The sequence below is a fragment of the Ambystoma mexicanum genome, chromosome 5p (assembly GCF_040938575.1).
Source record: "Ambystoma mexicanum isolate Mex_15411 chromosome 5p, UKY_AmexF1_1, whole genome shotgun sequence".
NCBI lineage: Eukaryota > Metazoa > Chordata > Amphibia > Caudata > Ambystomatidae > Ambystoma > Ambystoma mexicanum.
Window position 1 is genome coordinate 1,193,603,114 of NC_090930.1, and position 13,913 is coordinate 1,193,617,026.

Sequence of the window (13,913 nt, forward strand, 5' to 3'; positions counted from 1 at the left end):
AAGGAACTGGTGCGTGCGCCCAGTTTCATCAGGCCTCTACACTCCAACTTTTACCTTGCCAGCTCCTCATCTCATCAAGCTCCCTTTGAAGAACCCGCAGCATGGTTTCAGCATCATTCTGTTATGGAATCATATGGAGCTGCCTCAAAACCTGATAAGGGTAGCTGGAGGGCATGTGTGGGGGTTCCTTTGCAGCCAGTGAGGGGTAGGAATTCACCATGTGAGATGGGATGATGGCATTTTGGAGGCACTGGGTTAGACTTCTGCGAGAAAAAAGCACGGATTCTAGCCCCTGCTAAATGAAATCACCTGACAAACACTGTTCCTTGCCCGATTGGCCACTGAGCACAGTGCCTGAGCGAGTTAGAGTGAGGTTTGAGCCTGCAGTCTGCTAGCCAAAATAAGACGGAAAGTGAAGTGAGGGCCGGAGCATCCCTGTCTCAGGCAACGCGCTCCCTGAGCATGTCGATTCTGTCTCCCATAACCATTACCACTCCGCTTATGGTAATGAGTGGAGTCACCAGACCGCCCACTCCCATCACCTGCCAATGCCCCTCATCGTTCTGTACACAGAACCCACAATATATCTATTTGAGGGATAGAGACTTATAGGCAGGGGCAAGTGAGATAGGGAAATGCCAGCTATCTGCAGAGGCCAGCGGTAACCGTGTGGGGAAGAGACCAGTCGACTTTGCCATCCTAGGCACCGTGTGCTCATTCACAAGAGGGGATCATGGGGGCGTGTCAAGTGGTGCATGTTCCCATTGTCTTTGCATGCTTTGCCACGGCTTCTGGTGCTTTGTTATGCCTGGTCCTCCCCCATGCTACCTTCTTAGGCCATGTTATGCCTTTTGTGGACGTGGCTTGATTGTATGCACTTCTTGCTAACCTGCTCAACATTCTTCTTTGCTGCATTGCGATTCCTTCTGCTGGGTTTTGCCCCACGTGTACCACTGTAATTTCCCCCCTCTGAGGTTTTGCTCCCTGTTGCCCCACTGGTCCCCAGTGCAACTCGCACAACCCATGTTTTTGCTCTCTAATGGCGAGAGTAATTTGCATGACTGGCTACTAAATACTTCAACGTGACCGCTTATCATGCTGAGCTGCCCCTAGGGACCCCAACAGATCTTTGCCACCTCTGGGATACCCACTCTGAACTTGACTAGCAAACTATGCTCACCCACTGTGTGCTTGGTACCCAGTGCTGCATGCTCCCAATGTCTTCCACTCCCCACTGTGTCCCACTACTCTCATCCAGAACCAGCCACTGCCCACTGTACCCTACCAGAGATGCCAGCCCTGTCAAGTGTACCCCAGAGCATATCCTCTCAAGTACCTTACCCAAAGGGCCCATAACTGAGACATGGGCACAGGTGCACCCCTTTCATGATGTTGCCACAGCCACACTGGAAGGATGCTCTGAGTTTCCCACCGGGCCCGCCACTAACCTCCCTGCACTAACAAACTCATCCTCTGCACCCAGAAACATTATATTATACACATACCAACTAAGCCTCTCACGCAAGGCCATTCAATGGTATTTATTTGTTTATAGAAAATCTTTAAGGAGCCACCTGTGAATCCTGGTCACTTCGAGGCGCTAGGATACCCTTCCAACAGACAGCAAACAACTTAATGCAAAATCTCTACTAACAACTTTTCACCCAATGCATCCTGTGTCCACACACTTGGGGAACACTCCCGTCCCCTGCACTCCTATATGTATTGTAAACCAAACAATGTGTTTTCTTTATATGTTTGCTTATTCAATAATTGAAGTGTGTGGACATCTGCTGATCTTCTAGTTGACCACACAACCTAGTGTCAAGGTTGTGTTTTTCTCCCTTGCACCCTACTACATTCCTTAAGTTTCAGGAAATAGATCAGGAAACTGGGTGTGCTTCTAGACAAATAGGAATTAGGCACCCAATGCATCCTGCCACAAGGGCACGCAAGGAACTCCTCTGGACTCAAATGCCTATATGCTCTTGTCAATGGCACCTAGAATACGTCTGGCATGCAGAGCTCAGGGAACTTCCTATCTGCACCGATCAACACAACAGCAAAGCTATCTTGCATTTTGTCTCCCTCCTCTCTAACCGGCCTGCCCCATCTCTTTCGGGTCCACCAGAGCACCTGGGGACCATGAACATCTCAGAGGTGCACAGTATACATACTAATAGCATGATATAACATGACCAGGTAGCTCTACATGTGCACTCCAATGGAGGTATAGGAACACCAAGAAACATGGTCCCAGGCCGCATGAGGCCCTAATGCTGTCCAGCCCCATTTGTGAGTATATTTTTAATCCTGCACAGCGCGGGGAGCTGCGGCACGCTCACGAGGCACAGAATCACTAATGATGTCCTTTGTATTTATATTTATTTATAGAACAATTATACTACAGAGATTATCCTAATTAATGTATTTTGTTGTTATTTTCATAGCTCAGAAACCTATTTTTAATAATAGAATTGAGCATTTTCTGAAAAAGAATATTTCTTTCATGATTGCTCAAGTTCATATAGGGTTTACATGATGGGCTATGGTCCAACAGTGACACTGAAGGGTTGTGGTGATATGATAAACCACAGGTCTGAGGCCGTCTGATAGTCATCATTCTACCGGAACCTAAAATGGTGGTATAGAACCATAATACATACTACATGAGATGTAGCTTTACAATAAATGTAAAGAGACATCATTCACATGTGGACTTCCCATTGGTCAGACATCCAATTAGGGCTAGTGAGATATGGATAAGGAATCATTCTTGTGAAGTATTGATTTTGAAACAATGCTGTTAGCGTTACAGCAGTTGTCACAGACTGTGTTGTTTTTATGAAGCCCAAATACCCATTAGTGGCCAAAGCGGTCACATTTAGGGACAATCCATCTGAAAAAGGCAGAATAGAAGGAGTTCAAGATTTCATTGTGACCTTGGTGCATTGAGCAGGTCATGACCCCATCTGCCCTTCACGATTCCCACATTGCAAGCAGCTCAGCGGTTCATTCTGCCCCCCCACCCCCACATAAGAAGGCCATGATCGCAACAAACCAAAAGTCTATTACTGTAAAACGGTTTGTTAGTGCCCTAAAACAGGACTTCATTGTTCTCAAGTTAGGAGTTTATGGTCACCTAACGAGAAGTTTATTTCTCACAAATCACAGTCCGCAAACAAGTAATTGATTAATTGAGTCAAATATGCTTATTATATGGAGGACTTCAATCCTGTTTAAGCTCTTGTTCCACACCAGAGGAGAATAGCCACTTCTAAACCAGTCAGACCCTGCTCAGACTAGCAGTCCAGCTCCAAATTACAGGCAAATCTCCTCTGAGCAAGAGAACTAACATCAACCCCAGACTTCTTGGGCTTCATCAGAGAGCTGCGGCTCAGGTGCCGCTCGCTCTCTCAGCACAGAAAGCAAGGGGCTTATCCACCGTATTATGGATCATAAAAAAGCAGTCTATAGATACAGAGTTCCTGTGTTCCTGTGTTTTGCTCCTTGAAAAATAAATTGAGCACCAAGACATGAGGCCAATTACTCCATGCAGCAGTTTCTAACTCCATATCCACACTTCATGGCAACAGCCAGCAACCCATGACCCCTAGACTAGAGCGTATGGGCCATTGTCAGTGGATGATACCCTTAAAATAGCTGTACATTACCCCCAAGTCAAATGTTCACTGTTCATGAGGTATCAGTACATTCTTATAAGCAGGGTGTTCACAGTCCGAACTCTAGCAGTTCCAAGTCTAAGGGCCTCATTACACGGATGGCGGAGAACCATGGCGCTAGTAGCTCCATGGTTCATGCCGGTAAAATATCGGCACTGCCTTGGAGGAAAGGGGAATTACCGCCCCATTCCAAGGTTGGCGGGGCGGTAATTCCCTCTTCCACCATTGCCCTTCCCCATTCCCATTTTTGCCCCATAGGGCATAATGGGAATGGGGAAGGCGCTAATTGCGGTACCGCAAATTGCGGTACTGTAATTAGCTCCCTGGGTCCCTTTGCGGGTTGGTTTTTAACGCCTGCAAAAAGCAGTCATTAAATCCCCCAACCGGCAAAGGGACCTCGTAGTAAGGTGGTAAGGATTTACCAGTACCGGTATTTTACCGGTACGGCAAATCCTTACCGCCGTCCGTGTAATGAGGAAGACTGGCAAAGAACTCAATGGGTAATGCCTGCAGGAAGACTGATCACTTCCCCCAAAACAGTCTTTGGACTAGCAATGTGTGGCTGCCAAACCAGCTGTTTAAGGTCACTATTCTACAGGCAGGGAATGGGAAGTGCCTGCCAAGAAATCAGAAGACAGAACAACCAAATCACTAGTTCTGAGCACCCACAGAAGCAGGTAATTAAACAAAAATAAGCAGCTGATAGCCACAAACCCAGATTAGTTTGCCTAAAAGTCAACGTTGCCTTTTTTTAAAGCTTCTTTTAACTGAGAAACGTAACCCAAGTCCAAGGTAAAGGTTTAACAGTGGTGACTCACATTAGGCAGGTTGTTTGAAATGGGAATTATTGTTTGGTGCTGTAAAAAGTATTGTTTCTTTTAGGAATTAAAACAAATGCTTTTATGTGTTTTTGATTTTTGGATTTACTGGGCAGTCACGCCTACTAGTAAGAGCAAGCTGAAGAGGTATCGCCGAAGCCCTCTTTAGAAACAGGATGTAACAAAATGCTTGCAGTCATTTTAGGAGGCTGATTTCAAGTGAGGGTTATCGCCGAACCGCAGGGATTGACCAAGATAAAGCTTAGGTGGAAGTTGGCCTAACTGCAGCCAGCAGTTAGGCGGGCTGACTGTGCTTCAATAAGCCTCCTAAGAGGTCAGACATGTGGAAGGGTGCTGAGGAGGTCGGGAGTGTGTGCGATAGGAGTGGGTTTGTTTATACGTCTATTTTACTCATGGACAGATTAGTAGTTTATGGTCTGTAGATGGATTTTTCGCACTGTGTAGTATTTAGTGGAATGCGGGTATCCCTGGCGGGGCCACTGCAATTACGGCCGGCTTCCGCATAGTGGAGCGCGACCATGTTCCTGATTGGGGAATTGCATTAGGTCTTGCCAGGTCCTAAATGGCTTGTAGACATGTCTGTAGTCTGTGGATGACTGATGCGGATGTGAGTTGTGTGATTAATGGTCTGAAGTTGCCAGTTTGTGAGGGCGGGGCCGCCTCATTTTCGGACAGCACCGCCTGGTAGTGTCAGATCATTTACCTGGTTGGAATTTTGCAATGGTGTTGCTAGGAGGATGGAGATGACCGGGCTGAACTGTGTTACGCTACACCTTGTAGAGAGAGAGAGAATTTTGGATAGGTACACAGCTGTGGCTGGATGAATGATGCTGTAGAGATGGAGATGTTTCAGATTGCTGCCAGGTTTTTAGGCCCTTTCGGAAGGAGAGGTCATCTTCGTGGAAGCAGATGTTTAGCGGAAGGGAGTTCAAGATGGAGGGGCCTTGGATAGAGAAGGCGGATCCTCCCATTCTGGTGGAGTTGTGAGGGGGGATTATGAGAAGGTGTGCCTGGCCTGATCAGAGGTTTTTGGTGGGTTGGTAGCAAGTGATCTAGTCCTGGAGGAACTCTAGTCCAGTAATACGGAGGGCGCGGTGTGGATGCACATGGCTTTAAAGATGGCCCGTTGGCTAATAGGAAGCAAGTGTGGTACTCTGCGGGCAGAGGTGATATGTTCTCTGTGTGGGAGGCCGAGGAGGAGTCTGGCCACAGAGTTTTGGATTTGCTGGAGTGTCCTGAGCTGATGTGATGGGACGCCTAGATAGAGGGAGTTGGAATAGTCTAGACGGAAGAGAATGATGTCAAGTGTTGCAGTGACTCTGTGTGGGTAGTAGAGATAGTGGATGAATTACCCTGGGATGCCTAAGTAGAAGTGGCAAGTTCTGGACACAGAGTTGATGTGTTGGGAGATGATAGGTCCGGTGTGCATCCAAGATTCTTGACAGACGTGGAAGCTGCAGATGGGGCTCCTAGGGAGTGTGGCCAGAGTATTGGATGGGGAATTAGCGCAGTTTTTCCACATATTAGGATTTCAGAGTGGCAAGGGGAGTGTTCCGGTCCGGGGGAAGCTGGTGTATTGGGGATCTTGAAAATGATCTGGGTGTCCTCAGCATGGTTATAGCATGGAAGGTTATGAGAGCAGATGAGTGCAGGCAGTGGTCTAAGGTAGAGATTGAAGAAAACGGGTGACAGGGTGGCTCCCTGTGATACCCCTTTCGAAACAGGGCAAGTTCCCAGCCCTACCTATACTCTGCAATTGTTCTGTCTGCCAATCACCAACATCCAGCAAAAAACTCACAAACACACAACAATCACGATCCACACTCACCTGTTTACAGGCACAGATACACCCCAGCCTACCCACATCTAAATACCGAACAGCAACCATGCACTGGTCCCTTGCTCTCACTATGCTGTGTTATGGCAAAAAAGTGAATTTATGTCTGCAACACATGCCTTTAGGGATGGCCAGACACACATCAGCACTGCTCACCTCTTCCAACACTACTCCACCGGCCGATGCACTCCTGATTAAGATGTGTTATGATATATGATGATGTGGTTAGGCCCCATGCATAGTGTTACTTCATCCTCTATTAGGTAGTGGTAAGCATTGACATGCTCACTGTGGCCCACTACCTCAGTATATGGTTGATGAGACAAACTATGCCACAATGGAATTCATGTCATGCCTCGATTCAGGTGGCTATGTCATGTGGCGATCATATCCACTATTTCATGCTGTGCTTCGATATGCAGAGCCCTGTGGTGTGTACATGACAAATGGTCCAAGACAACTGCTTGGTACAGTGTGTCCAACCCATGCATTGTTATGTAAGGTGTCCAACTTTATTCTGTGAAAAACATCTCGTCTTTTGGACCTCCTACCCTCAGCGACACCCTGACAACTGTACACTAGCAAATGTCACCTTTATTATTATCTCCCCAAATATGCATTAAAACAATAAAGCATTCTCCAACTAATTACATTTCCTGACATATACCACTGACTCCTATGACCTCGCCATGCTACCAACACTAAGTCACATGCAAGCGACGGGTATCTACATGCCAAAAACCTACACTCAACAGTCGCATGATACACATCAAACGCACACCCTACTTTCACCCACATGCAGTCAACAGGCTTCAAACTGCTGGGCACCAACACCCAGCAGCAAAGAAACATGCACAGCACTTTCAACCTCTCATGCAGACAACAGTAACTTCATACCTTCCTTAAAGGTCCATAAAGTCGCCTCTTCTCTGCTGCCTCTACTCCCTCTACTCCAAATAACCTACACAGATGCCTACCTTTTTAGTTGTAGGACCTAAAGTGCCAAAAGTATAAAGTATATCCTAATGAGGAAAGGGGTGCTATAACAAGGCCCAAAGAATATGAGAGCCCATCACATTTCAAGCCTATAGCTCGACTGTTCATGGCTTTGATCTATTGATCCATGGTTTCAAACATGAAGGTCATGACTTTAAAACCCTGGAGCTCCTGCCCATGAATGTCGAACCAATGTATTAGGCCTTCAACACTAAGCAGATCAAAGCCAAGCAGCTATCACCATAACACACTTAGCAACGCCTATTTATACACAGCTAGTGGTCTCAAGGTGAGATCACCTACACTTTACACTAATACTGTACAATCTGTGAAAATTAATGAATCAAGAGAAACTGTGAGCATTAAAGTGAAGACACAATGCATGTTAAATACTAAACAATATACTCTGTGTTATAATTAGAAGGCCCCTAAAGCTTAAGCAGTCCTTCCCTACCAGGTAAGTCGGACAAAGCCACAAGAGGGTCAGATTTCCAGGCAAGTACTTGTGTAAGGAGTCAGACATCTGAACTGCCCCCCAGGAACAAACTTGGGCAAAGACAACAGGTGAGTACAGTTCCTGAATGCAAGTACTTTGGGGGTTTGCAGGTAGGTGGAAAGGATTTTGGGGTACTCTCCAAATCACCTCACACTAGTATTTACCCTGGGAGGGGCCCTTGGCCAGAACCTCACTGATCACGATGAAGCAAAAGAGAATTAGCCAGTACATTTTACTCCGAGGAAATACCTATGGCCGGAGAGGGTTGAGAAAACTGGTTTGCAGGCTCGCGCACCGAACTCAGTGTCCACCCTAAGGTGCTCAAAATCACTAGGGCCACATACCTCTGCTGTTGGTCCATTTTCAAAGGGTGCAGTGGCCGGTGGTTCATTGGTTACAGTCAGCATCACGTTTAATTACGCTAGACAGCGGCTCTGTGCACGATGGGACAATTCCAAAGTTCCTCTGGCCGGTGGCACTGACATTTCAGATTAGCATCATGAGCAGGTCCCCGAACAAGGGGAGACCCCATGTCACGGCAGGCAAGGGCAGCAGCATTGTTCACCCCAATCTGGGAGCAGCAGGTGAGACATGTGGCGGTGAGGAATACTTGGCTCCATGAAGGCCCCTGTTCATTCTGGAGAGCAGCAGCAACAGGTGAGAAGATTCTCACCCACAAGTTGTCGACTTGCAGAATCCCAAGCAGCAGCTCAGGACAGTGACTGGGGGAGCAGAGAGGCTTTTGCAGAGGCTGGACAGCCCACAGGATGGTCCCTGGGTACTTAAGATGGCTAATAATGGCTGGATTAGTTGGTCCAATCAGGCTAAGGGTGAAAGCACCAACCAGGGTCTTCTAGGATTGCAGCAAGCGAGACAGGGATTCCCTGAGGCTTGGCTTGGGTCTTCAGAGTGGGATCCTCTTCTTCGAAGGTCTTTGCTGTGGTGGTGGACCTGAAAAACGTATGCGGGGCTCCTCTTCTTATCACAAATTCCAGCTGGAGGCTGCCCCAGGCTCCTAATGGCTAGGATCTGCACCATTCAAGCAGGTTAGCTCTGTCCAATCATGGACATCCTCAAAACCCACATCAGCCCTGCAATAGACATCCCCTGGCTGGAATATGGATTTGGACCAGACACTTTCATTGCTCATATCCAGCCAGGTCGCACACACCCTCAATATGCCTGGGAATCCAAGCTGGATCCCATGAAAGTGAAAGCCTTCCGTGGAATTCCCTGACCTGAGAAGGCAGAAAGAAGGCTATATAACATGGCGTTTGAATCATGGAAAGCCCTAGTAAGAGACATGCTCTTCTCGGCAGACCACAAACCCCCCTGACTCCACACGCACCACCCAGCACAAGCATGAAGCAAAACAGGCAAGACATCGAACACACCTCCCAAATGGACCTCTCCAGACCAATATCTACAAACCTCACAATATCCCTCCACTCACGAAGAAAAAGAGACACAACCATAATACAGCCCGAAGACAGACACTGTTAATCGTTGTTAATCGTTTGTTTGTTATCAGCTAAAAAACAAAGGACACTAGCCTACAAATAAGACCATAACATTGTGCACTCAATACTGTATGTTTGTCTATAAATGCCAATAAAATACTTTACAAAAAAAATAACATGATGCCCAAAGGACAGGGCACACACTTCATGGCACAACCATTTTGACTATAAGGCACTAAAAATTACATTATGCCGTAAAAAATAAACGTGACCCTGACTGCATCAAGAAAATAGTAGAACCTAATTCGCTACCACCAGCCCATCGTAGGCACATCAAAAAGGTGACACAATAGTTACTACAGGAGAAGAAAAAAGGATAAATATTACCCCTACTGCACTTTAGTGTAAAGTGATGTGGGCTACAGTGAAAACAATGCCGGAGACTTGCGCAGCGGACTGAGTCCCACTGCATTGGTAACCATATTGGCTGACCAGTAGCCCAAAAATAGGTGAGTTGAGTAGGGGAAGTTGAGCAAATAGACTTTACTTACCTCCAAAAGTCTGTACGGGTCCAAGCATTAGCAAATAGCTGGGGTTTCCATTGATGTCACTCTTGCAATCGATCACGCTCTCTTCCTCTCCCAGAACAATGAAACATGTACAGGGAGCTGTTACGCTCACCTGGTATCCACTGGGATGCCACCCAGCCCTGGTTGGATGATTTGCACTCTCGAACCCTTTCCCGGTCCCTTGGTAAGGCCTCTGGTTAAAGATGGGTCTGCAATATAGGAGAGCTGGATTTAATACCAGATTGTCTTTATGTATTCCCACCTCCCTTGGCCTCAACTCCTTCCTCCCCCTTGGGCCTTCTCCTCACCTTAATATTGTAAGAGGTGGATTTTCTGTCCTGCTCCTCGTGGCAGGGGTGCATAGATGTGGGGAGCGAGCAGCGACCAAGTTACTTCACTGGTGCAAGCCCCCTGTGGGAATCCAGGCCTGCTGCGACTCTGTAGGTTTGCTGCTTTACAGTCTTTATATGCAGTTCTTATGTTCCTGTTAGTTCGAATAATAATGTCTTGCTTCTTTACTTTTAGGTATGGAAAGGTATTTTGGTGTTGACATGCAGTTTGAAGATGAGCATGGGCCGGTAGGCGAAAGCGCGGTGTGCGCGATGCTGTCCGGTGAGTAATGCGCGATGCGCAGCGCTGTTTCGCCTATTATATTGCTAACCTGTGTCTTTTCTCTCCTTGCAGGTTGCAATGTTCCTCGCCGAGCGCCGTAATGTTCCAGCAATGATACTGACCAGGAGATGACTACCCAGGTAAGAATTGTGTGGCTTTCTTCATTCAGGAGGAAACGTGAGTAAACGCTTATTAATGTTGTCTTTCTTTCTCCTCTTTCCAGGTTATGGTATTCCAGGATGCATGCGGTGCCGGATGATGGAGTTCCTACCGTCAGGTGAGTGAAACTGAAGTCAGCGATGGATTGAAGACAGGATACTATTCCAGGTAAGTTTCGTAGTGTTCTTTCTCTCTCTGCAGGTCCTTGGTTTCAGGTAAGCTGGCATCAAAGAACTGGACACAGTGAGTGTTACGCTGCCCACAGCAGAGTAACGCAAAGCATGTTCTGCTGTTTGGGTGTGGTTTAAATAGTCTCAGGTAAAGTTGTCCAGGTAAAATAGTCCCAGGCCTGCCACACCCAAAGTAGTCCAGGTAAAGTAGTCCCAGGCCTGCCACACCCAAAAGACTAGCCCGCATAGCTCAGTTTGTTGTAACTGAGCTATGTGTGTGCCTCCATGTTGGCTGAACCCCCCCCCAAGTTAAATAGTCCCAAGTAAATAGTCCCATTCTAATGTTGGTCTTCATGATGGTTATGAGCCTGGCGCCAAAGGCGCCAGGACTGACTCCAAAAGAGTCTTGGATGAGGTTTTAATGCCGCTGACCTGGCCCTAACTGGAAGGCTGACTTGCCAGTGAGGGCCAGGGGCAAGGGTCATGACAGGAGCCGAGAGGTTTATCCACTAAGTCCAGCGAATATTGGCCCTCCAATCCGAAGCTTGTGACTCTGTCTTCCCTCCTGGCTCCTCTCAGTGTACATTCCTGGAGATGGAGGAGTGATCGAAGTAACTATTGGGCCTATGTGTGCACTCATAAATGATGTCCCCATGTTGGGAGAGGTAATGGAGTGGAATTAGATGTGGATATTGGGACTCGGTAGGAAACCATAAATGATATCACCATGGTAGGAGCTTGTGATTTAGGGTTTGTAGTTTCTGTAGATCCAGGTTGCCAGATCACTTGCATACATCAGTCTGAATACGCTTTGAAGAGAGCAGACAGAATGAGACACTAGATGGAGGAAAGCACACTGTTGACCCATTAGTCATTCCCAGGTCCACAGAACACTAGCTCCTACTGCAACCCTTCAAGCTGCTATCTATAGGGAGAGAAGAGATGAGAAGAGAAGAGAAGAGAAGAGAAGAGAAGAGAAGAGAAGAGAAGAGAAGAGAAGAGAAGGGAAGGGAGGGGGAGGAGAAGGGAAGGGAAGAGAAGAGAAGAGAAGAGAAGAGAAGAGAAGAGAAGAGAAGAGAAGAGAAGAGAAGAGAAGAGAAGAGAAGAGAAGAGAAGAGGCATCCTGCCTGCATATCACCCTGTAAGGTTTACTTACTCCATCTACCTCACTTATACAAATTCACTCTGAGGAACAGGAACTGAGAGTCTGGGATGAGCACTCTTAAGAGTGCTGTTCAGTCTAGCCCGCATCTGAAATGGCTCACGTAGCACTTGCCAGTTGAAGCGCCCATGCTCCTCTGAAGGCTCTCCCCCGATGTTTCTGATGGAATCCCTCTTTCGATATCTCAGGATGCAGAGGGTGGTTTCCCTCTGCATCCTGAGATATAAATTGGTTCATTCAAATCCAAAAAGCGTTTTACTAACATGGACTACCATTTTCACAATGTCCTTTTTTATGGTGTTATCACTTTACAGAATCTCAGAATCCAAGCTCTGAGATTAGGATGGAACAGGTAAGCCTCCAGTATCTCCATCCCCTTCAAAACCCTGTTTCATAAACGCGAGAGCAGCATAAACCCCTTGCCATGCGCTCCCGAAATTTGAAAATGGCCTTAAAAACACACCTGAGAACTTGGTCCTTCTAAATTTTAAATGGTTAAAATGGCACTGCCTGGGACTGTCGTGTGATGTGCTTTTTCTTAACTTAAAGAGGCAGGATTGAAAATAATAATAGCTCCAGTGCTCAACAAATTAGAGTCATCATTTGACTTTTCACCTTGAAAAAAAGTAGCCTTCCTCTTCCTGTGGTACAGCCTAGACAAGCGTCCCCTGACCAAGGTCATCGCACTCTACCATTTACAATTCCAGATGCATGTGAGCGACGGCCAGGTTTCTGTAGTGGAACTTGGAAACCTTCCGCCATATCAGACTTGCTTACCCGCAGAAACTGCTGGTTGAAGGCGCTTCATGCGACAGAACGGACCCCGCGCAGAGGTTCTGGTGGTGTTCTCAGTTCTTGGCTGGCACCCCAAACCCATTACAAAATATTGAAAATCCTCAGTACCCCCATTCAGTTATGAGCTCTACCTTCCACTACTGGTCAAAGATGAAGCCAAGGGAAGAAACCGCCAAAACAAAAGACTCCCAATTGCAGCCCCACTTTTGCAATCTAAGCACTGATCAAGCAATGGCCATGGCACATCCAGACTACATGCACCTTGCACACCGAGGTATACCCACAGTACAAGCACAATAAGCTAACCAAATCAAGCAGCCAGTCTGACATCAGTTTTGCATTACCACATGCAAAATGTAAATTCTCTGCATCATGTGCAAGGAGTATTAATGGAAGGTACCATTGAAAAGATCCCTTCTGTGGACTGCAGTGGATGTCTCGCATCTAGATGCAATCTAACTCAGGTGGCAGTGTAATCAAGCACAGAATATTATTATTATTATGGTATTTATTGAGCGTGGACCTAGCTTCGAGAAGCAACAGAGCGCTTTTCAGAGGTAACAACAGAAAAGTAATTCAATGGGGATAGGAGGCACAGAGGAGGGGTACAGTTGTACAGGGTGGCGTGGAGGAGGGGGGCAGACAGCATCTAGCGAGACAGGTGGCACAGGGGATGACGTGATGGACTAGGTGTTGAGGAAGAGAAACTCCTGGAAGAGGTTGTTCTAGAGTTCTTTTCTGAATTGCAGGAGCGTGGGGGCGAGTCTAATGCTGCCCGGGGAGGAGGTTCCATAGTCTTGGGGCGTAGGCAGAGAAGGCTTGTTTTCTGGTCCTTTCCTTTTTGCAGCGGCTGATTTCAAGTCTGCATGTGTCCTGGCTTCTGATGGTGTGTACACACCACCAGGCCCCCTTGTAGAAATATTGCCACTCTGACTTGAAAGGGCCAACCATGATTGTTGCAGATTTGTTATCAGTGTTGGCTCTGTCTCTCTGAATTAATAAATAGACTGTATACACACACACACACACACACCACACACACACACACACACACACACACACACACACATACATTACAGGGCCTACAGTAGCAGCACTATAGTTATGGTAAAGTTGCTCAACACATAGAAAGAGC

At 47.0% G+C, this 13,913-nt stretch overlaps 1 protein-coding gene across 3 annotated transcripts in view; it reads left to right on the plus strand.

Annotated features, from left to right (window-relative positions):
* Window positions 1–13,913, plus strand: part of CDH20 (cadherin 20) — a 1,428,111-nt gene that overhangs the window by 1,311,691 nt on the left and 102,507 nt on the right. The window lies entirely within an intron of this gene.